Raw genomic sequence first — 23,974 nt, 5'->3', positions numbered from 1 at the left:
TCCCTGCTGATTGTGTCCAGTTCTGGGAACCACATTTCAGGAAAGATGTGGACAAACTGGAGAAAGTCCAGAGAAGAGCAACAAAAATGATGAAAGGTCTAGAAAACATGACCTATGAGAGAAAATTGAAAAAATTGGGTTTGTTTAGTCTGGAGAAGAGAAGGCTGAGAGGGGACACGATAGCAGTTTCCAAGTACATAAAAGGTTGTTAAAAGGAGGATGAAGATAAATTGTTCTTATTAACCTCTGAGGATAGGACAAGAAGCAATGGGCTTAAATTGCAGCAAGGGCAGTTTAGGTTGGACATTAGGAAACACTTCCTATAAAGGTGCGTAAACCCTGGAATAAACTGCTCAGGGAGATTGTAGAAACTCGATCACTGGTGGTTTTAAGAGCAGATTAGACAAACATCTGTCAGGGATGATCTAGATAATACTTAGTCCTGCCATGAGTGCAGGGGACTGGACTAGGTGACTTCTTGAGATCCCTTCCAGTTCTACAATTCTATATGGAGATGGAAACTCAGTTGTGGACTACCGCCACAAATGGGGCAAAAGTAGAAAGTCACTGCCTTAGATAGGTTGTATGAAATGGTTGTGTTGTAAGAGTTTTATCATCTGTGTTCCCATGACTTTAAAATGTGGGCAGTTGACCACAAGCTGCCTGGCAGACAAGTATGGGGACAGTAGGTCGGGTTCTGGGAGGAAGCCCAAGAGAAAAGTGGTCAAGTATGGGACCCAGGAGGGGGACATGCAGATGCATCCCAGCAATGAAAAGTGATTAATCCCAAGATGGAAGCAGCTACTAGTCCAAGCTAGCCCCCTCAGAGAAATCCCAGAGATCTGAGGTGTTTTAACCATCAAGGAACAAAGAACAAGTGAGCTAACTGCTAAGGAACCACATATTAGGCCGCTGACAGTGCGCCACAATGGACTAACCTATTAGCAATCCAGACTACACCTCGAATTTATGGAGTTAACTGTGTGCCTTAGTCAGCTCATCTGGGGCATACAGCAAACATGGTGCTGAGTTCACACCTCAGACACTCTAATGGGAACAAACACCAGATCCCTAGTGGGGGCAAAATGTGAAAGTTAATGGGGAGACATTCTAGGAATGGAGAGACACAGGCACTGCTCATACCCTAGTCAAGCCCCATGTGGTGAAATCAAATGAGGTTCTGGAAGGCAGCCAGATATAGATAAGAGTTCCAAGGGTAAAGTTATTTGCCTTGCCTTTTGTCATGATCCCTGTCAAGAGCCAGGAAGGCTTGAGAATGATGGTTGGGGAAACATTAAAGGATATTCCATTTAATATTTTATTGGGGAATGACATTGCAAGTCTGAGTCAGGGTCCAGTCCTGCTACTGGAGCAAGCTCAGGCAATTCTGTTCACGCACAGCAGCTGAAGAGTGTAAGAATACAAATGAATTAGCTGGGAAAAGTAGGTTGGAGATGCCTTCCCTCTTCCAATGACAAGGAGGTGACCTTAGGACACTGCCCAGGTGTGTGTGAGAATACAAATGGACCCGTATTGGGAGGGGAAGCAGGGAGAAAATCTGCCCACTCCCCTACAGGTTGAGAGCGCCAAACTGGCTTAAGTGCAAACACACAGAGGCAAGAGTCAGTGGCTACAGAGGCAAATCCACTGCCTCCCCCTACTGTGGAAACTGGAGTACTGCCCCAGGGGACCTTGATTCTCGACCTTTGCAGAGGTGGGACAGAAAGAGGAAACAACCCCTTGGGTAGGGAACAACAGATTGTTCCTGGGGAGGAAAATCGCTGTGATACATTGCAAAACCCATCTCTTTTCTCAGTGTTCTCGCAAGGGAAGGGTGTGTTGAAGGCTGGTATTTGTACACAGAGGGGGTCCCTCTTTTCTTTCTTGTTCTGAGCAGGCTGATGAATTGATTCTTTTTTGTATTAAATCTGAGTATATGGCAAAGGCAGCCAGAGCCCTTAAGAGGTACTTGTTTATGTTTTACATAAATTTAAATAAAATAAATGAAAACCGGATTTTAAAAAGTTACCCCTTTCTGATGTTCTAACTTCCCATTAGACCTCTGTCCTCCATGGTGATGAGTGTGCCGTGGAAGCACTAGGTAACAAAAGAGAAGATGAGGAGGAGGTCAAGGAATTGAAGACAAATGACATGGAGAGGGACCCCCTTCAGTGGTGAGTGGGCCGTTAAAAGAGATTGGATGGTCATAAAGAGGGTATTTGATTATGAAAAGATCAGAGAAGGTTCAGTGCTCACTGAGTGGGAAAACAGATCTAGGGCTGAAGATCAAACAAGAAAATGAATGCAGGGAGCTAGAACACTGGATAGAACCTAATCCTCAGTAACTTCAATTTTCACAGTGAAGGTGAGAGTAGAGAGAATGAAGGAAAGATAAATATTGAAATCAGTGGGAAGATTAGAGGTATGAAATTACTGGATGTTTCCTACAGTCACATGGAATGATTTAATTTTGGGGCAGGTTGGGTTCAAATTTTATATCTGATAATTCTCTAGACTGATAAACACTTATTTTCTCAACTAAGCTACGGAACCACTAGATCAAAAAAGAGAATTAGGTGCAATGTCAAGATAGAATTGGAAACTTATGTAGCAAAAGGATATCACTTCACGTTTGATTGAGCTCATATGTAATATAACTCCACAGATCAATAAAAATGATAGTCTAAGTTTCACTCTCACTTGCATGTTCAGCCACTACTATCTTGCTTTTACTCATTCCCACCCAAGTTAAATCAACTATGATAATGGTAACACCGTCAAAGGGACCATTTTATTCCAAGACTAAGTGATTGAGCCAAGTGTTCCACCCCTTTTGCACAACAGAATAAAGGAAAATGGTTTCATATGTTTTATTACAGTACATCAGCACCAACCTTCCTGCTATTCTAAATAGTCAGCCAGCTCACTTAACTCCAGATCTATGCAGGCTTACTACAGTAAGTTAGTACAATTGCTAAACATTGTAATAGGCCAAATAAGATTTGCACAGTAAAACAAATTCTCATGTCACTAACCCAGAATGCCTGAACTGTACAGTAAAACCACTGATTTAGTACTGTAAACGATAGACTACAGAGCATGTTTTGTTAAAATCCTGAAATACAGAAATGCAATCCAAGAGCACCCTCTAATGTTACAGACTACATACACAACTGTATTTCACTTGTAATGTTCCAGTGAGTGAAAAAAGCTCTAAAATTTTATTTTTTCCCAAAAAATGTCTTAAACTTATTTCTACAGTAATATGTTCAAAAAAACCTTAATCTGAAAAGAGTGCTTCTAGCTAAATTGGGTCTTAAAGGGAAGGTAAAAATATATATTATTAAAAAAGACAATTAACACAATCACATTGCATAAAATTAACACCACTGACAGGATTCCACTTTAAAAACTATGTTAAAGCATTAAAATTACAAAATTAAGCACACAAAAGTCAGGAAATGCTAAAGTTAAGGTTGCATACAAATCTTTGCATATTACAACACAGTCTTTAGTTACATAATAACTTAATATTTCTGAAAGACTTCTGCCAAATTCTTGATCCCCAATATACTACCAGATGAAAAAAACAGAGATGTAGGGCTTGGTACCAAGAAAACAACATTTTGAAAGTGAAAAGGATGACATACCATTTCAGCCAGAAAACCAGAATATTCTGGATATTTGGGTGAATACTGTTAGCATTTTATTGTACTTTGGGAAAAAATATAAACTAGCTACAACCAAGTATTGCTGTGTAAAGAAGGGTAGTTTATGTATTTCAGTTGAATTAATATCTAAGGCCCTACTTGAATCACAGGACAATTGTCAAATAATTGCGGCTGAGTTGTGGGCCAGACATGGAAAACTGCAGAAAAATAATGGTCCTTATTATTTGCAATAATTTGGAAAAGCTGACAGTGGGGACTCCCGCTGTTGGCCGCCCGGAACTGATAGCTGGGACACCTGCTGTCAAAATTGCAATCGAAGCCTAATATTGCGAGATTCACAATTTCTACAATATCACAAATTGAATAGGACCTTATTAATATCTATTTAAGTGGTTTTGAAGATTAGAGGCTTGCTATTAAAAGAACAGCAAAAAGGACAGAATGGGGGAAGGGGGTTAATTGAAAGAGTATTTTGTCTATTCTTCCATACCAGAAGAACTGCTAAAGGGATTTTTCTCACACACTAATGAAAATATTCACCTTCAGTGTAGTGGGGCAGTTACTGCAGTTACTACTTGGGGAAAGGGAGGCTGACTGGGGAAGCGGCCACAGCTGGGGCCACACCCAATCAGGCCACAGCTGGCCCTGATGTAAGGGCTAAGGGAGGAGCTGGGTCAGTCTCACTCCAGCCTTGGAGTGGGAAGGACCTGGCTGCCTGGGAGCACAAGGTATCGGAAGCAGAGCAGTGCTGGGGAAGGGCAAGAGGAGCTGGGGAGCTCCAGCCTGTCAACTCCTCCGGCTGAGGCCCTGTTAAAGGCCTAAGGAGGTACTGGGGCAGCAGAGGAGCAGCCCGGGGATAGGCAGAGGCAGCTGGTCCAACCCCCTTGCTAGTGATGAGTGGCCATTAAGGACTGCAGTCTGCCCTAGAGAAAGGGGGCTAGATGATGACTGGCAGTAGCCACTGAGGCAAGGTGGGCATAGACAGTGGGGGGTGCCTCTGGGAGGGGAGACCCAGAGTGTAGGGGTACTTCTGGGGGCAGAACCCCAAAGTAAAGGGCACTAAGGTCCGGGAGGGACACGGGGGCCTGAGGCAGGAGAGACACTGGCCAACAGGAGGCGCTCTGAGCCTGCAAAGAGCGAATTCCCGGACAACCAGCAGGAGGCACCGCACGGATGAGTGTTTGATCTGCTACATTCAGCCACAGACCTTGCTTAGAAAATTTCAGTCTGAAAGGTGAATGTTTTTTAAACAACAAAAAAATATTCAAACAAGTCACTAGAATGCTAACTGGCTTAAAACATTACTACAGTGAGTACAATTAGCAGCCACTATAGTACGCTAACAGGTTTTATTTTTATGAGGAAAAGGTTGCAGGATGGGACCTCTAGTTCATAAATAAAACAAAAACCATTCATTATGTCACAAGTTTACCACTAAATCTTCCAAAATAATTTACACTAACCATACTGATGCTAATTGCTACAATATACCAAACTAGATACAAATACTGTATCAAATCTTTCAAACCTGACTTACACAAGAAGTCATAGAATCATAGAATATCAGGGTTGGAAGGGACCCCAGAAGGTCATCTAGTCCAACCCCCTGCTCAAAGCAGGACCAATTCCCCGTTAAATCATCCCAGCCAGGGCTTTGTCAAGCCTGACCTTAAAAACCTCTAAGGAAGGAGATTCTACCACCTCCCTAGGTAACGCATTCCAGTGTTTCACCACCCTCTTAGTGAAAAAGTTTTTCCTAATATCCAATCTAAACCTCCCCCACTGCAACTTGAGACCATTGCTCCTCATTCTGTCATCTGCTACAATTGAGAACAGTCTAGAGCCATCCTCTTTGGAACCCCCTTTCAGGTAGTTGAAAGCAGCTATCAAATCCCCCCTCATTCTTCTCTTCTGCAGGCTAAACAATCCCAGCTCCCTCAGCCTCTCCTCATAACTCATGTGTTCCAGACCCCTAATCATTTTTGTTGCCCTTCGCTGGACTCTCTCCAATTTATCCACATCCTTCTTGAAGTGTGGGGCCCAAAACTGGACACAGTACTCCAGATGAGGCCTCACCAATGTCGAATAGAGGGGAACGATCACGTCCCTCGATCTGCTCGCTATGCCCCTACTTATACATCCCAAAATGCCATTGGCCTTCTTGGCAACAAGGGCACACTGCTGACTCATATCCAGCTTCTCGTCCACTGTCACCCCTAGGTCCTTTTCCGCAGAACTGCTGCCTAGCCATTCGGTCCCTAGTCCGTAGCTGTGCATTGGGTTCTTCCGTCCTAAGTGCAGGACCCTGCACTTATCCTTATTGAACCTCATCAGATTTCTTTTGGCCCAATCCTCCAATTTGTCTAGGTCTTTCTGTATCCTATCCCTCCCCTCCAGCGTATCTACCACTCCTCCCAGTTTAGTATCATCCGCAAATTTGCTGAGAGTGCAATCCACACCATCCTCCAGATCATTTATGAAGATATTGAACAAAACCGGCCCCAGGACCGACCCTTGGGGCACTCCACTTGATACCGGCTGCCAACTAGATATGGAGCCATTGATCACTACCCGTTGAGCCCGACAATCTAGCCAGCTTTCTACCCACCTTGTAGTGCATTCATCCAGCCCATACTTCCTTAACTTGCTGACAAGAATACTGTGGGAGACCGTGTCAAAAGCTTTGCTAAAGTCAAGAAACAATACATCCACTGCTTTCCCTTCATCCACAGAACCAGTAATCTCATCATAAAAGGCGATTAGATTAGTCAGACATGACCTTCCCTTGGTGAATCCATGCTGGCTGTTCCTGATCACTTTCCTCTCATGCAAGTGCTTCAGGATTGATTCTTTGAGGACCTGCTCCATGATTTTTCCAGGGACTGAAGTGAGGCTCACTGGCCTGTAGTTCCCAGGATCCTCCTTCTTCCCTTTTTTAAAGATTGGCACTACATTAGCCTTTTTCCAGTCATCCGGGACTTCCCCGGTTCGCCACGAGTTTTCAAAGATAATGGCCAATGGCTCTGCAATCACAGCCGCCAGTTCCTTCAGCACTCTCGGATGCAACTCGTCCGGCCCCATGGACTTGTGCACGTCCAGCTTTTCTAAATAGTCCCTAACCACCTCTATCTCCACAGAGGGCTGGCCATCTCTTCCCCATTTTGTGACGCCCAGCGTAGCAGTCTGGGAGCTGGCCTTGTTAGTGAAAACAGAGGCAAAAAAAGCATTGAGTACATTAGCTTTTTCCACATCCTCTGTCACTAGGTTGCCTCCCTTTGCTCTCACAAGTAATTTCATTATAGTCAGTGTTTGAGTAAGAGTTATTTATGTGATAAATACTGATTTGCAGAATCAGGACTAAGTGAACTAGTAAACTTTTAAAATGCAGTTTCACTTGATAGAGATCAGATATTTCAGGATATCATGTTTTTTATTTTCAGTCCTGATTCAGGATTTTATTGTACTGAAACATTTGGTTTTGGTTTTATAAATTTAAAAGTTGTACCTTTTAATTCTTGAATGAATTTATAAACAAGCGTTTTAAATGTTTGATTTTTTAACACTTTTTTTAAAACAGAAGAATTCATTGTGTACACACATTTTCTTCCATAAAATACTTGAATATATATCAATTAGAAACCACACAATCTCTCAGTAATAATTTTGTAAACATAAGTATTTTTTTCTTAATTAAAGGCCATTAAATTGGCTCATTTACTGCTTACCTCTTCAACTCTTAGAAGCACGTGCTGGTCCTGCAATCTACAAAACAAAAAACAACCACACTTAGATTCATCCAAGAAAAAACACATTCCATTTAGTAAGTGGCAATTTTTTGTCCATAAAGGGACAAAGCTGCTTTGGTGGTGATTCGGCCTATAATCACTGATTACAGTTCATGTGGCAAAACATACAATTATTAGCAGGAGATTATCTCCCCTGTTTGCTCTATTCAGGCTGCACAAAGGGAGTGGATGGGATACCTGCCACAAGCCGCCAGCTAAGGCGTCCGCACAGCAGACACAGAACTACCAGAGCCAGCTACTACGCAGCCCTCAGGCACAGGGAGGGGACCAGGAAAGCTACCAGCAGGGGAACAATTCGCTCTGGAAATCCCCAGATGGTGGAGAACCTCTTGGGAATTCCTATCAGCTGGCACAGTTTAGAGCAGCCCCTGAGGTTGCTGTAACCTGCAGCCAGGGCTGGGCAGAGCACAGATCCATTCATGCTCTCCTGTATCTAACATAAGGGTGCAGAAAAGAATCACGCCTACTATGGCACACAACCGCAAGCTGTATTTAAAATACCCTAAAGATACCCTTGAGAAACGAAGCCGGCAGGGCTGTCATCTATGCAGAATAAAAAACTAGTTGGATCGTAATACTTGCATCTGTGCCTAAAAATATTTTTTCTGTTTATATTGACAAATTCCAAAATGGCTGTGGGTATCACCAAGCTGGAGTTGGTCCTGCTGTGAGCAGGGGGTTGGACTACATTACCTCCTGAGGTCTCTTCCAACCCTAATCTTCTATAATTCTATAAGTCATAGAAACTATTTCCACAGTAATATTTGTGGTTAAACAGCTGTGCAATCAAGAATTCAGAAACGATGTATTGCTGCAGAAGTACAATTTGAACATAAACAGACACCACCTCTACAGTATTTGGATAAAGGTTTTTCTACTAAGCAAGTTTGATTTCTTTTCTCATTCAGAAACTAGAATATTTCAAATGTTAGTTTTGTTCCATGAGAGGGAGATGCTGCACTACATAAGATCACTTAAAATAAATTAAAGTCAAGAGCCATTTTTTAAAATATTGCATTAACTCACGGCTTGTCTCTATGAGGACACTCGGGAAAATTAATCTGAATTAATGAAAGATGTGAATTTAAAGTGGATTAGTTAAACCACATAAAAATCCTGTGTGGATACTCTTACTCAGAATTCAAGTGGCCTTAATTTGGTTTAGTTTTAATTCAGTCCATTAAACTAAACCAAATTAAGGGCATTTTAATTCCAAATAAGAGTATCCACACTGCGGTTTAATGTGGTTTAACTAATCCACTTTAAAAGTTAATCTGGGTTAATTTTCCTGAGTGTTCCCAGGTAGACAAACCCACAGTCTGGTTAATTCACATCAGATTTTTTTTAAAACACTTCATGATGTTCAGAATCATTGGAAGACACAAGCACAGTTGAAGTGACAGAATATCTTAAGGATATTGCCTAGAGGATGATGCAATGAAGGAAGTGACATGGAGACAAGGCCCAGTCTAATGTTCACTGAAGTCAGAGAGAAGATTTCCATTTACTTCAGTGGACCCTGGATTAGATTTATCAGCATGCTGTAAGCACCATATCCCGTGCCCCTTCATCAATCCCCCCCACCCCGAAATAGTCCCATAGACACGAAGCTCAGTTGATTTTTGCACACACACATTTGATTCTTGTGTCTTTAGTTCACAGAAAATACTTTATCTTGAATTCAAACATCTCAATTGAACCCTGCTTTTAGCCAAACATTTCTTCCTCGGACAGTTCCGATTGTTATCTAAAATTATACTAACACTGGGTTGCCCCATATTTCTGGTGTCCTTTCTTAAGAAAATGTTACTTTTTTAATAATGACAGTAGCAAAGAATGGGAGGCTTTTTATTTAGAAACATATTCCAACAATATTCCAATGTCATCCAACTGACGACATTAAGAAAGCCGAAGTGTTTAATGCCTATTTTGCTTCAGTGTTCACTGAAAATGTTAATGGTGACCAGATACTTAACACAATTAATATTAACAACAAGAGGAAAGGATGTAATGATGCTGCCTTTGGTGGGACACTTCTGAGAGTATCAATTCAGGACAAATTGCTTAGAGCAGGGCAGTTACAGCCCAAGGCTGGGGTTTTCTCACTTCTAAGGCACACCAAACCAGCCAGACAGAGAAGACTTCGGTTTTACCCCACTGGCTAACCATAAGTCACACAAGCAATTCCCTTAGACACTCCAGTTTCCCAGTATCACCACCAGTGCCACTCGTTACGGGGACGAATGGTTATGAAAACCAATGCCCTAATAAAAGAAAAAAGGCTCTCCTGATCCCACAGGACCAAGCCCCAGACCCAGGTCAATACACAAGTCAGTTCTTACCCACAAATCACGCTGTTGCCAATCCTTTAGAATCTGAAATCTAAAGGTTTATTCATAAAAGGGAAAAGATATAGATGAGAGCTAGAATTGGTTAAATGGAATCAATTACATACAGTAATGGCAGAGGTCTTGGTTCAGGCTTGTAGCAGTGATGGAATAAACTGCAGGTTGAAATCAAGTCTCTGGAGTATATCCACAACTGGGATTGGTCATTCAGTCCTTTGTTCTGAGCTTCAGTTTGAAGCAACATTCCTCCAGAAGTAAGAAGCAGGACTGAAGACAAAATGGATGGGTTTTCAAGTGCCTTTTATATTCTCTCCCTTGGTTCTTATTGTGGAAAAACACAGCAGCAAGATGGAGCCTGGAGTCACATGGGCAAGTCACATGTCCATGCATGACTCAGTTTGCAGACCTATGCCTTTGTTTACATGTTAGTTTGAACGTTCCCAGGAAAGCTCAGATGTGGACTGGCATCTCCCAAAATTCACTGTCAGTTAAGTGTTTCTTGATTGGGCACAATCTGCAAATTGCTTTCTCAAGAAACTATCCAAATGCTTTAATGAGGCTATTTAGAATCAAACACATTGAGATACAAGAACATAACTAACATATTGATAATTTCAACTACAAAAATGATACACACATACAGATAGCATAATAATAACCAGCAAATCATAACCTTTTTATAGACACCTCACATGAAAACCTTTCTACAATATTTGGTGCCACTACAGGACCTTGGTTGCAACAATGATCTATATGGTCACAGTTTATGTCAATAATGTCAAAAAGGAACACACACCAAAATAGGGAAAGAACAGATTAAAGAATATTAGATACGTGAGATGTACTGAAGTCTGAAGCAATCTCAGAACCATTAGTAATTATCTTTGAGAACTCTTGGAGGTCCTAGAACAATGGAGAAGAGCTAACAGAGTACTTATCTCTAAAAAGGGGGAACAAAGAGAACCCAGGAAATTATAGACCAGTGTTACGTTATCTAATTCAAATATGACCACACACATCATTGCTATCACTGTTATATAATTGCAACAAAACTTGTACAAAGTATGTCAAGTAGGGTATCTATGGAAAGGTTATGATTTCCTGAATATGATTATGCTAGTTGTATGAATGTATCATTTTTATATCTCAGGTTATAAATATTAACTATGTACCTGTATTTCAAATGTTTGCTCATGTGGTAACAAGCTATTTAGCCAGCACATTGTGAAGGAACTAGTCAAGTTAAATGGCTCATCAAGGTACACTTAACTCACAGTGGACCATGGAAGACGCCCATCTACGCATAAAGAAAAGGAGTACTTGTGGCATCTTAGAGACTAACAAATTTATTTGAGCATCAGCTTTCGTGAGCTACAGCAAGGGGGGGGGAAATGGAGACAGGGATAAGGGGGCTGGGAGTGGGGCATGGATGGAGCCGCGGCCAGTGGGTGAGGCTGGGAGTGGTACTGGAATCAGGCCATGGTGGGGGCTGGCAGCCAGACCCCTGGCTGGATGCAGAGCTGTATTGAGGCTGGGGGGCGGAGCCATGGCTGTGAGGCAGGGCTGCATGCCGCTCCCTCCCTGCCCCCTATGGTTGGAAAACTGTTCCCAGAGAGTAATCATCAGTGGTTCACAGTCAAGCTGGAAGGGTATATTGAGCAGGGTATTTTGAAAAAAAGAAAAATGCCGTCTTTTTTGCTTGTCAATATGGGGCTTGTGGAATGCTGCAGTGAGGTACTGGGGAACGGTGCATGCACTGAGCTCTAGAACTGAATGGATTTACCTGCAATTAGCAAAAGCCGTATCCCTAGCTGCTCCTCCCTCACCACCCCCCCATTCCCCACCCTTGGGCAAATTTCAAAGGCTTGTTGCAAACAATTAGAGCTATTGAAAAGGAAAGTCATAAGAAATTTTCATGATGAAAAGGGTTAGGAGGAGGCGGGGGGGACATAGTGGACAATTGATCACTGTTCTCTTTATAACAGCTCCTCACATATTTGAAGACTGCTATCCGGTTCCCCCTCAGTCTTCTTTTCTCAAGACTAAACATACCCAGATTTTTTGGCCTTTCCTTACAGGTCAGGATTTCAAAACTTTTTATCATTTTTTTTGCTCTTCTCTGGGCTCTCTCCAGTTTGTCCACACCTTTCCTAAGGTGTGGTGCCCAGCCTTAGGAGGCCTCACCAGTAGTGAGTAGGCAATTACTTCCTGTGTCTTACATACAACACCTGTTAACATACCCCAGAATACTAGCCTTTTTTGCTTCTGCATTACATTGTTGACTTATATTCAATTTGAGATCCATTATAACCTCCAGATCCATTTCAGCAGTACAACCATGAAGGTAGCTACCCCCCCATTTTGCACCTGCGCATTTGATTTTTCCCTCCTAAGTGTAATAATTTGGACTTGTCTTTATTGAATTTCATGTTGATTTCAGACCAAATTTTGAATTCTAATCCTGTCCTCCTAAGTGCTTGCAACCCCTCCTAGTTTGGTGCCATTTGTAAACTTCATAAGCATACTCTCCGTTCCATTGTCTAAGTCATTAGTGAAGAATACTGGACCCTGGACTGACTCCTCTGGGTCCTCACTAGATACATCCTCTCAGTTTGAGAGTGAACCATTGATAACTACTCTTTGAGTACCATCTTTCAACCAGTTGTGCACCCATCTTATACTAATTTTATCTAGACCACATTTCCCTAGTTTGCTTATGAGAATATCATGTGGAACTGTGTTAAAAGCTTTATTAAAATCAATATATCACATCCACAAATGCACAAAGCCTGGGAAACAAGCAGGGAGAACTGGAAGTCCTGGAAAAGTCAAGGAATTATGATGTGATTGGAATAACAGAGACTTGGTGGGATAACTCACATGACTGGAGTACTGTCATGGATGGATATAAGCTGTTCAGGAAGGACAGGCAGGGCAGAAAAGGTGGGGGAGTTGCACTGTATGTAAGAGAGCAGTATGACTGCTCAGAGCTCACGTATGAAAATGCAGAAAAACCTGAGAGTCTCTGGATTAAGTTTAGAAGTGTGAGCAACAAGGGTGATGTTGTGGTGGGAGTCTACTATAGACCACCGGACCAGGGGGATGAGGTGGACGAGGCTTTCTTCCGGCAACTCGCAGAAGTTACTAGATCACAGACCCTGGTTCTCATGGGAGACTTCAATCACCCTGATATCTGCTGGGAGAGCAATACAGCGGTCCACAGACAATCCAGGAAGTTTTTGGAAAATGTAGGAGACAATTTCCTGGTGCAAGTGCTGGAGGAACCAACTAGGGGCAGAGCTCTTCTTGACCTGCTGCTCACAAACCGGGAAGAATTTGTAGGGGAAGGAAAAGTGGATGGGAACCTGGGAGGCAGTGACCATGAAATGTTCGAGTTCAGGATCCTGACACAAGGAAGAAAGGAAGGCAGCAGAATACGGACCCTGGACTTCAGAAAAGCAGACTGACTCCCTCAGGGAACTGATGGGCAAGATCCCCTGGGAGAATAACATGAGGGGGAAAGGAGTCCAGGAGAGCTGGCTGTAGTTTCAAGAATCCTTATTGAGGTTACAGGGACAAACCATTCCAATGTGTAGAAAGAAGAGTAAATATGGCAGGCGACCAGCTTGGCTTAACAGTGAAATCCTTGCTGATCTTAAACACAAAAAAGAAGCTTACAAGAAGTGGAAGATTGGACAAATGACCAGGGATGAGTATAAAAATATTGCTCGGGCATGCAGGAGTGAAATCAGGAAGGCCAAATCACTCCTGGAGTTGCAGCTAGCAAGAGATGTTAAGAGTAACAAGAAGGGTTTCTTCAGGTATATTAGCAACAAGAAGGAAGTCAAGGAAAGTGTGAGGCCCTTACTGAATGAGGGAGGCAACCTAGTGACAGAGGATGTGGAAAAAGCTAATGTACTCAATGCTTTTTTTGCCTCTGTCTTCACGAACAAGGTCAGCTCCCAGACTACTGCACTGGGCAGCACAGCATGGGAAGGAGGTGCCCAGCCCTCTGTGGAGAAAGAAGTGATTCAGGACTATTTAGAAAAGCTGGACGAGCACAAGTCCATGGGGCCGGATGCACTGCATCCGAGAGTGCTAAAGGAGTTGGCGGATGTGATTGCAGAGCCATTGGCCATTATCTTGGAAAACTCATGGCGAACGGGGGAAGTCCCGGATGACTGGAAAAAGGCTAATGTAGTGCTCATCTTTAAAAAAGGGAAGGAGGAGGATCCTGGGAACTACAGGCCAGTCAGCCTCACCTCAGTCCATGGAAAAATCATGAAGCAGGTCCTCAAGGAATCAATTCTGAAGCACTTAGAGGAGAGGAAAGTGATCAGGAACAGTCAGCATGGATTCATCAAGGGAAAGTCATGCCTGACTAATCTAATTGCCTTCTATGATGAGATAACTGGCTCTGTGGATGAAGGGAAAGCAGTGGACGTGTTGTTCCTTGACTTTAGCAAAGCTTTTGACACTGTCTCCCACAGTATTCTTGTCAGCAAGTTAAAGAAGTATGGGCTGGATGAATGGACTATAAGGTGGATAGAAAGCTGGCTAGATTGTCAGGCTCAACAGGTAGTGATCAATGGCTCCATGTCTAGTTGGCAGCCGGTATCAAGTGGAGTGCCCCAAGGGTCGGTCCTGGGGCCGGTTTTGTTCAATATCTTCATAAATGATCTGGAGGATGGTGTGGATTGCACCCTCAGCAAGTTTGCAGATGACACTAAACTGGGAGGAGAGGTAGATACACTGGAGGGTAGGGATAGGATACAGAGGGACCTAGACAAATTGGAGGATTGGGCCAAAAGAAATCTGATGAGGTTCAACAAGGACAAGTGCAGAGTCCTGCACTTAGGACGGAAGAATCCCATGCACTGCTACAGACTAGGGACCGAATGGCTAGGCAGCAGTTCTGCGGAACAGGATCTAGGGGTTACAGTGGACGAGAATCTGGATATGAGTCAACAGTGTGCCCTTGTTGCCAAGAAGGCCAATGGCATTTTGGGATGTATACGGAGGGGCATTGCCAGCAGATCGAGGGACGTGATCGTTCCCCTCTATTCGACACTGGTGAGGCCTCATCTGGAGTACTGTGTCCAGTTTTGGGCCCCACACTACAGGAAGGATGTGGAAAAATTGGAAAGAGTCCAGCGGAGGGCAACAAAAATTATTAGGGGACTGGAACACATTACTTATGAGGAGAGGCTGAGGGAACTGGGAATGTTAAATCTACGGAAGAGAAGAATGAGGGGAGATTTGATAGCTGCTTTCAACTACCTGAAAGGGGGTTCCAAAGAGGACAGCTCTAGACTGTTCTCAGTGGTAGCAGATGACAGAACAAGGAGTAATGGTCTCAAGTTGCAGTGGGGGAGATTTAGGTTGGATATTAGGAAAAACTTTTTCACTGGGAGGGTGGTGAAACACTGAAATGCGTTACCTAGGGAGGTGGTGGAATCTCCTTCCTTAGAAGTTTTTAAGGTCAGGCTTAACAAAGCCATGGATGGGATAATTTAATTGGGGATCGGTCCTGCTTTGAGCAGGTGGTTGGACTAGATGACCTCCTGAGGTCCCTTCCAACCCTGATATTCTATGATTCTGTGATTCCCAGCTACTAGGTCAGTAACCCTGTAAAAGAAGGAAATGAGGCTGGCATGGCATGATTTGTTCCTGGGAATCCATGCTGGCAATTCCTTATAACCCTATTATCCTCCAGGTGCTTACAAATTGATTAATTTGTTCCAGTAACTTTCCAGGTATTGAAGTTAGGCTGACTGGTTGTCACTGTGCCTCTGTGGGTCACAACCGAGAATACCAAATTCAGAACAAGCTGCTGGGAAAAGGGGCAGACACACCCAAAAACTGGTGGTTATTCTTCCATAAGATGTATTTCAAATGTAGTTACACCTTGGTGACACCCACTAGGCAAGATGCTTCCAGTCTAGACAGCTGGCTGTGAAGGGTAATGGGCCATTAGGGGAAACAACAGACCTTAGGAGAAGCTTCCGGGGAACACTCCAGGCAGCCTATGGATAATGGCCGCTATGACTGAGCAAGGCATGCAAGGGCATGTGACCTGACCACAACACTGAACTCCATTTTGGTACTTGTATTTTTCCACAAACTGGACTGGGAACTCAATTTGGATTAAAGAGCTACCGCCATATGGAAAAGCTATATAAGGCGGTGAGCGATATCATCTCTTTGCCTCACTCCCCACAAAAGAGAACTCCTGGAAACACCTGAAGGACCAAGACTGAACTGGGGGAAGTGCTGGTCCCAGGCTAAAGGGATTTCTAGCCTGTGTATGGAAACTTGGTGGACTGCTTGTATCATCAGTCAGGGTGAGAGATTATGGATTCAAATCCTATCTGGTAGTTTACCTAGTAATAAACAAAACCACAAGCTAAGCCTAATCTGCTTTGATCCGTTTGTTATCACTTAAAATCTATCCTTCTGTAGTTAATAAACTTGTTTTATGTTTCATCTTTACCAGTGTGTTTTGAGTGAAGTGTCTGGGGAAAAAAAAATCTCAGTTTGGTTCACACAAGCTTGTTGTGCATATCTTTCCCACAACGAGGGGAAAGAGAACTATATTAAGGAGCTCATTTTGTACAGATCCTTGTGCAGTGTAAAACGGTATAATTCTGGGTTTATACTCCAGCAGGGATGCAAGGCAGGGTAGCTGGAAAATTCACAATATGTCCTTGAGTGGCTTAGTTAAAGCAGTTGGGTGTGTGGTGCCACCTGGTGTCATGTTGGGTGATAACAGGGCCTGGTGAGGCTGGCTGAATCTCCAGCAAAGCAGTGTGAGAGAAGCCTGCCCAGCTGGGGGATTAGAGGGTACAGCGGTTCCCAGGGCTCCCAGACTGAACCCTGGAGGTGACAACCCATCACAACCCCCACTTCAAGGGAGCTTCTGGTGCTCGCATAAGCCTCCCCAAACAAAAGAGACACATACCGTCTATGATTAAAGTACCAATCATAGTGTGGGACTGTAAGGGACCTCGAGAGGTCTTCTAGTCCAGTCCCCTACATTCATGGCAGGATTATGTATTATTTAGACCATCCCTGACAGGTGTTTAATCTAAACTGCTCTTAAAATCCTGGAATGATGAAGGTTCCACAAGTTCCCTGGGAAATTTATTCCAGTGCTTAACTACCCTGACAGTTAGGAAATTTTTCCTAATGTCCAACCTAAATTGCCCTTGCTGCAATTTAAGCCCATTGCTTCTTGTCCTATCCTCAGAGGTAAATCAAGAACAATTTATCTCCATCCTCCTTTTAACAGCCTTTTATGTACTTGAAAACTGTTATGTCCCATCTCAGTCTTCTCTTCTCCAAACTAAACAAACCCAATTTTTTCAATCTTCTGTCATAGGTCATGTTTTCTAGACCTTTCATCATATTTGTTGCTCTTCTCTGGACTTTCTCCAAATTCTCCACATCTTTTCTGAAATTTGACACCCAGAATTGGATACAATACTCCAGCTGAGGCCTCATCAGCCCAGAGTAGAGCAGAAAAATTATTTGTTGTGTCTTGCTTACAACACTCCTGCTAATGCATCCCACTATTATGTTTGCTTATTTTTTACCACAGTGTTATACTGTTGACTCATGTTTAGCTTGTGATCCACTATAACCCCCAGATTTATTTCCGCAGTACTCCTTCCTAGGTAGTCATTTCCCATTTTGTATGTGTGCAATTGATTGTTCCTTTCTAAGTGGAGTACTTTGCATTTGTCCTTTTTGAATTTCATCCTATTTATTTCCGATCATTTCTCCAGTTTGTCCAGATCATTTGGAATTTTAATCGTTTCCTCCAAAGCACTTTCAACCCCTACCAGCTTGGTATTGTCTGCAAACTTTATAAGTTTACTCTCTAGGCCATTATCTAAATCAATGGGGGGAGGGATAGCTCAGTGGTTTGAGCATTGGCCTGCTAAACTCAGGGTTGTGAGTTCAATCCTTGAGGGGGCCATTTAGGGATTGGGGGCAAAAATTGGAGATTGGTCCTGCTTTGAGCAGGGGGTTGGACTAGATGACCTCCTGAGGTCCCTCCCAACCCTGATATTCTATGATTCTATGATACTGAAGAGAGCCAGACCCAGGATCGATCCCTGCAGGACCCTGCTCAATATACCCTTCCAGCTTGACTGTGAACCACTGATAACTACTCTCTGGGAACAGTTTTCCAACCACAAGGGGAAGGCAGGGAGCGGCATGCAACCCCGCCTCACAGCCATGGCTCCGCCCCCCAGCCTCAATACAGCTCTGCATCCAGCCAAGGGTCTGGCTGCCAGCCCCCACCATGGCCTGACTGTGGCTCCAGTACCACTCCCAGCATCAGCCCCTGGCCGTGGCTCCATCCATGTCCCACTCCCAGCCCCAGCCCCCTTATCCCTGTCTGCATTTCCCCCCCTCAACCCCAGCTGCAGCCCCACTCCCAGCTCCAGGAGGGTGCGGACAGCAGTAAGGAGAAGGCGCAACCCTCAAAATTTTGGGGACCACTGATCTAGGTTATATTTCCCTTCTTTGTTTATGAGATGGTCATGCAAAACAGTATCAAAAAAGTCTTACTAAAGTCAAGATATACCACTTCTTCTGCTTCCCCGCATCCACTAGGCTTGCCCATTTCTTTTGTCAGTCCATCAAAGAAAGCTATTTGGTTGGTCTGACATGATTTGTTCTTGACAAATTCATGCTGACTGTTACTCATTACCTTATCTTCTAGGTGTTTGCAAACTGATTGCTTAATTATTTGTTCCATTATCTTTCCCAGTACTGAAGTTAAGCTGACTGGTCTGTAATTCCACAGGTTGTCCTCATTCCCCTTTTTATAGATTGGCATTATATTCACCCTCTTCCAGTCCTCTGGAATCTCTCCCATCTTCCATGAGTTTTCAAACATAATTGCTAATGGCTCAGATATCTCCTCAGTCAGCTGTCCAATATCTGTACATTTTTGCAAGCAACATTTAAGTGAAAAAGAATATGAAATGCTGTGGTGCATATTATAACCGCATATACAAGCATACTATAAAAAGAGACTACCGAAGTTTACACACACTTCAACAGGTGCTAAATGAAAGGTAACCACTTGAGGGCACTGAAGACTAAGCAGAATGTCTGCTAGCTTCATAAATAATTTCAATATAAAGGTAACATGGTTTATAGTTTGAATTTTAAAAAATCCATGTAATTTTGAACTAAAATTGTATCCACCATGTATGGATATTTTAGTTTAATTTGGAATCAAGTTTGAGATGGATATAATTTCTAAGTTTTTAATTGCTCAATATTAATTTACAACAATCTCAAATCACTACTTCTCAAAAGGTTTGAGACTTAAGTTATTAAAGTTGCCAACCTTTTTCAAATGGTATACGATACACTATTTCAAATCAAATTAGTCTTTCTGCTTCATTAACTTTATCACACACACTTATATAGGCCTTTCATTCAGAATAAAAATACCTCACAAACACATACGTATACGCATACAGGGAATCACTTCACCCCAAATTACAGCCAACTGATGTCAAATTCTGTAAATATTTAATGTGTGGTTCCTATCTGGATTCCAAACATGGATACACTTGCGTGCCATGAGCCAGAGCCGGAACTGTTCATAGTAGTGTCTATTGACCCGCACATGTGTCGACCACGTCCAAGGCTTTAAGACACTGTGCAGGTCGACAATGCTCCAGTTCCCTCTTACCAGGAAGCAGAGGAGCCTGAATCAGAGGGGATGAAGGGCGGGATTGGAATCCAGACAGGGATCACACATCTCGAGGAACCTCCAGTTACAGTAAGTAACCTTCTCTTCTTCTTCGAATGATGGTCACTATGTGGATTTCAAACATGAGAGAGTAGCAAGCAGTGCTCAGCATGGGCTCATCAGGCACAAGGGCTCATCAGAAGACACAGTCTTAAGGACCGACAGCAGCATCCAACGCCGAGGCTGGGCAATGGCATAATGGGTGGAAAAGGTGCGAGGTGGCAGCCCTACAAATGTCATTCCAGGGAACATCCACAAGGAAGTTAATATCACAGCATATGCCCGGGTAGAGTGTGCTGTGACTTCAGGGAGCGGGGAAAGACATGGAAGAGTATATAGCAGTTTGCAATGCAGCAGGAGATCCACTTGGAGAGTCGCTGTGAAGAGTGCGCGCGACTCTGGCAGCCCTCTAAATGGCAAAAAAGAGTCAAGGGGACACTTGGAAGGCATGCGTGTGTTGGAGATAAAAGGCTTTCGGTTTAGAGTAAAAGACTGAGAGATGCACACACTGGTTGAGGTGAAATGGGGGGGCCACCTTGGGAAGGAACTTGGGATGGAGCTGGAGGGATACCTTGTCTTTGTGGAAGATGATGAATGGCGGGTCCACAGTTCATTAACTTATCTCATGGATGTGATGCCCATCAAGAAGATCACTTTCATGGAAAAAGTGGGCAAGGCAGCGGATTGTGAGTGGTTCAAAGGGTGGCTCAGTGAGGGCGGGAAGAATGAGGTTAAGGTCCTAAGAGGGGGTAGGTTTATACACGGTGGGGAAAGCATTGAGAAGGCCATGAAGGAAGCAGGAGGTGGTCGGGTGAGTGAAGACAGAGAACCCATCCACAGGTGGGAAGAAAGGCACTAAGTGCTGCCAGGTGGAGGCAGATGGAGGAGTTGGTGAGGCTCGACTGGCGTAGGTGAAGGAGGTAGTCAACGAGAAAAGGAATAGAGGCAGAGTCAATGGGGTGATGGTGACAGTGCACCCATGCAATAAAACACCACCACTTGGCCTGGTAGTAGGCCTGAGTGGGCGAGCGTGGCCTATGCATGAGGATGTCACAGACGGGGGCAGAGCAGAACTTGTTGATGCATGAGCTCCATCCAAATACCACGCTGTGAGATGGAGAGGACCTGGGTTTGGGTGATGCAGGTGACCGTGAGCTTGTGAGAGGAGATCCAAGAGGACTGAAAGACGCGGATCAAAGGGCGAATGGAAAGGTGAAGGAGCAGGGAAGGAGCAATAAGAATAACTGTTGCCTGGTCATGACGTACCTAGAGCAGGACTTGGGGAAGCAAGAGGATGGGGGAAAGGCATAGTGGAGGTCAGTGGTCCATGGGATAAGAAGGGTGTCACCCTGGAAACCCAGTCCAAGGGTGCCCCTAGAGCAAAAGTAGGGAAGCTTGTGGTTCTCTGGTGTTGCGAAGAGATCCCAGAACGCCATGCTCCAGAGATGAAATAGGGAGTGGAGAGTGGGGTCATGGAGGTGTTGAGAGGATGCGTAGGGTCCAGATAATGGTAAAGAGGTGGGCCCAGCATAGTGCCACGAGAAGCCAATCGTCTAGCTGGGAAATACAGAGTGACTCAGAAGATGCATGTGGGCTGCCATGACGGCAAAAACCTTTGTAAAAATGCAGGGGGCTGTAGCAATCCCAAAGGGAAGGACCTGAAATTGGTAGTAGGAACGCCCCACCATGAAGCGGAGGAATTTGCAATGAGTGGGGTGGATGTCTATATGGAAATATGCATCCTTCATATTAAGAGCCGTGAACGAGGCACAAGGGGGAAGAGGAGGTATGATGGGGGGGTGCGTGACCATCCAAAAATGGAATCCGTGGTTAAATTTATTGAACAACCAGAGGTCCAAAATGGGACGGAGACCACTTGCCTTCTTCAGTACGAGAAAGTAAGGGGAGCAGAAACTATGACTGTGGTAGCACCGTGGAACACGTTCTATGGCTCCCTTCCAGAGGAGGGCACCCGCTTCCTCTTGGACAAGATGGTACTGGGAAGTATTTCCCAGAGGTCCCCAGGGTTGGTGACAGGGTGGAAAGGAGAGGAATTCTAAGGTACCCCAACAAACAAACAATGCCCAGCAGCCAGAGATTGGTGGTAATCACACCCCAGTTGCAACTGAAGAGGGCGAGATGACCCCAAAAACAACCTGGGGGATGACTGGAAGGGTGGAGGGAGGTTCACACTTCTCGGGGAAGGAGTCAAAAGGGCTGCTTGGAGGAACATTGCAGGAAGGCAGAAGTGGCAGGAGCAGCAGGAGTGGTATAGCAGGGTCACTGTGAGCACCGGCAATGCCGAGACAGTTCCAATGGACACTGAGGCTAGGACTGGTAAGCAGCACAAGGGTAGGGTCTGAAGGTCAACTTCTGTTGCCTGTGGGTTGGGGCTGAGATATGTGCCACCCTCCGGTCGTTGGGTATACAAGAGTCCTTAAAGGAGTGCAGGAATTCATCGGTTTTGTCACTAAATAGTTTGTTGTCATCAAAGGGGAGTTGTCATACTCGAGTATAGTCTGGAACTCTTTTGGAAACCCGCTACATTGCAGCCGGGAATCACAGTGGAGGACAAACCCCAAGTCCAGAGAGAGGGACGCAGTATCAGCAGCATCAACTGCTGCCTGGAGAGCCTCCTTGGCGACCAACTTGGTTTTGTCCAGAAGGTTGTTGGAAGTCCTGCTGCTTCTCTGGAAGGAGGCAGGCTTGGAATTCTACAAGCTTTAAAAATTAGAGGAAGTTATACTTCGCCAGGATGGTATGGTAGCTGGCAATACAGAATTGGAGACCCACAGAAAAGCAGACCTTGCAGCCCAGCAGGTCCAGCTTTTTGGCGGTGTGATCGGGGTAAGGGGGATAGATTTAAAATGCTGTTATGGGCTGCGCTCAGTCACCGTGTGGATTATAAGTGAGTTCGGTGGCAGGTGAGTAAACAGAAAGCCTGTCCCTTTGGAGGGCATGAAATAACGATACTCTACCCCCTTGCGAATAGGGGCACAAGAGCCCAGGGTGTGCCAGACCATCTAGGCCAGTTATAAAATGGCCTTGTGAATAAGCAGGGAGGTAAGAAAAGGCCCGGGGGGTTGCAGTATGTTCAGAAACTGGCTCTGGGGGTCCTGTACGTCTTCTACAGGCAGGTTGAGGGCCGTAGCCATCCGTCAAAGCAGATCCTGGTATTGCAGGTGGTCGTCAGGGGAAGAGACAGAGGATGGAATAAGTGCATTGTCCAGGGAGGAAGAGGCGCAAGTAGAGACTGGAGGGTCTGATGGTACCACCTGTACCATATGTGCCGGCAGGGCCAGAACGTCCTGGGACTCCTCATAGACAGAGGGAGGGATGGTGTGCATCGGGGATGGATGATGATGAGGGCATGGTTGCCCTCCCTGGTCATGGTAGGGGTCCCAAGTGGCCCAGTATGGCCAGGCATAGGGGTCGCCAGGTATCGGCCATGCCTGCAGATAGTGAAAGCACAGGTCGACCAGCAGAGCATACATTGGATGGTATGGGTGGCACTGTGGGTCCAGGCTATATGACCATGTGGGCAAGAAGGCGGAGTCTGGCTTGGAGAACCACTCAGAGGCTGAAGACAGGTCCGGTAGGGGCAGAACCATCAGTCTCGGACGAGACAGGGGTAGACAGTCCAAGAGCAAAAGGTTCCTCTGTGGAAGGGCCCGGCAGAGAGAGACAGTGGAGCAGGATGCTGGAAAAGAAGCAGCTCATCTGTGGGAGACGGCAGTCTGGAAGTGATGAGGCCCAGAGCATGGAGGGGAGCTGGCATGTGGCAACATCAGTTCAACCACTGGCATGAGAGGGGACAAGAGCCCCAATGTACGTGGGACCAGGCATGCAAGTCCAGACAGTTCCAGTGGAGTGGATGGGACAAGAGGTGATGGCGGCAGGGCCAATGGAGCGCAGTACTTCGACTTATACTCTGATCTGAACTTCTTCAGTGCTAGAGCATCCTGGTTAACGCACAACTTCTCACCCGACCTAGCACAGCCTGGGGAGACAATGCTGCATTTAGAGGCAGTCCCCACTGGGGAGCCACCTTTTTGCCCAAGGCTGTGCTTCCTGTGAGCACAGTGGGTCTTGGGCAGTTGCAGTCATGCCATTGGTGCTGGCTGGGAAGGGCCCAGAGCAGTGCACACCACTGGTACAAGTGGCACTCCGCTGGATCCGTCGGTGCCAGATCTGGTTGTGCGTGTGGGCACATTCCCTCCTGCATAAGGAACTTGCGGAGGTGAAGTTCCCTAGCCTCTCAAGTCTGAGCCGGGAAAGAGTGGCAGATGGAGCACCGGGTAGCAATACGAGCTTCGTCCAAACAGTAGAGGTAATGTTGGTACTCACCACTCACAGAGAAGGAGGATA

At 44.9% G+C, this 23,974-nt stretch overlaps 1 protein-coding gene across 5 annotated transcripts in view; it reads right to left on the bottom strand.

Moving 5' to 3' along the window:
* ADARB1 (adenosine deaminase RNA specific B1) overlaps positions 1-23,974 on the bottom strand; it is a 244,668-nt gene that overhangs the window by 149,101 nt on the left and 71,593 nt on the right. For all 5 annotated transcript variants that reach the window (XM_048868933.2, XM_048868928.2, XM_048868932.2 and 2 more), the window contains exon 2: positions 7,397-7,433. The gene's annotated coding sequence lies outside the window, so the exon portion shown is untranslated. The remainder of the gene's footprint in view (positions 1-7,396; positions 7,434-23,974) is intronic.

Source organism: Caretta caretta, chromosome 11, assembly GCF_965140235.1.
Source record: "Caretta caretta isolate rCarCar2 chromosome 11, rCarCar1.hap1, whole genome shotgun sequence".
Lineage (NCBI taxonomy): Eukaryota > Metazoa > Chordata > Testudines > Cheloniidae > Caretta > Caretta caretta.
The sequence above is the reverse complement of the archived record's forward strand: the minus strand, read 5'-3'. Positions and strand labels throughout refer to the sequence as shown.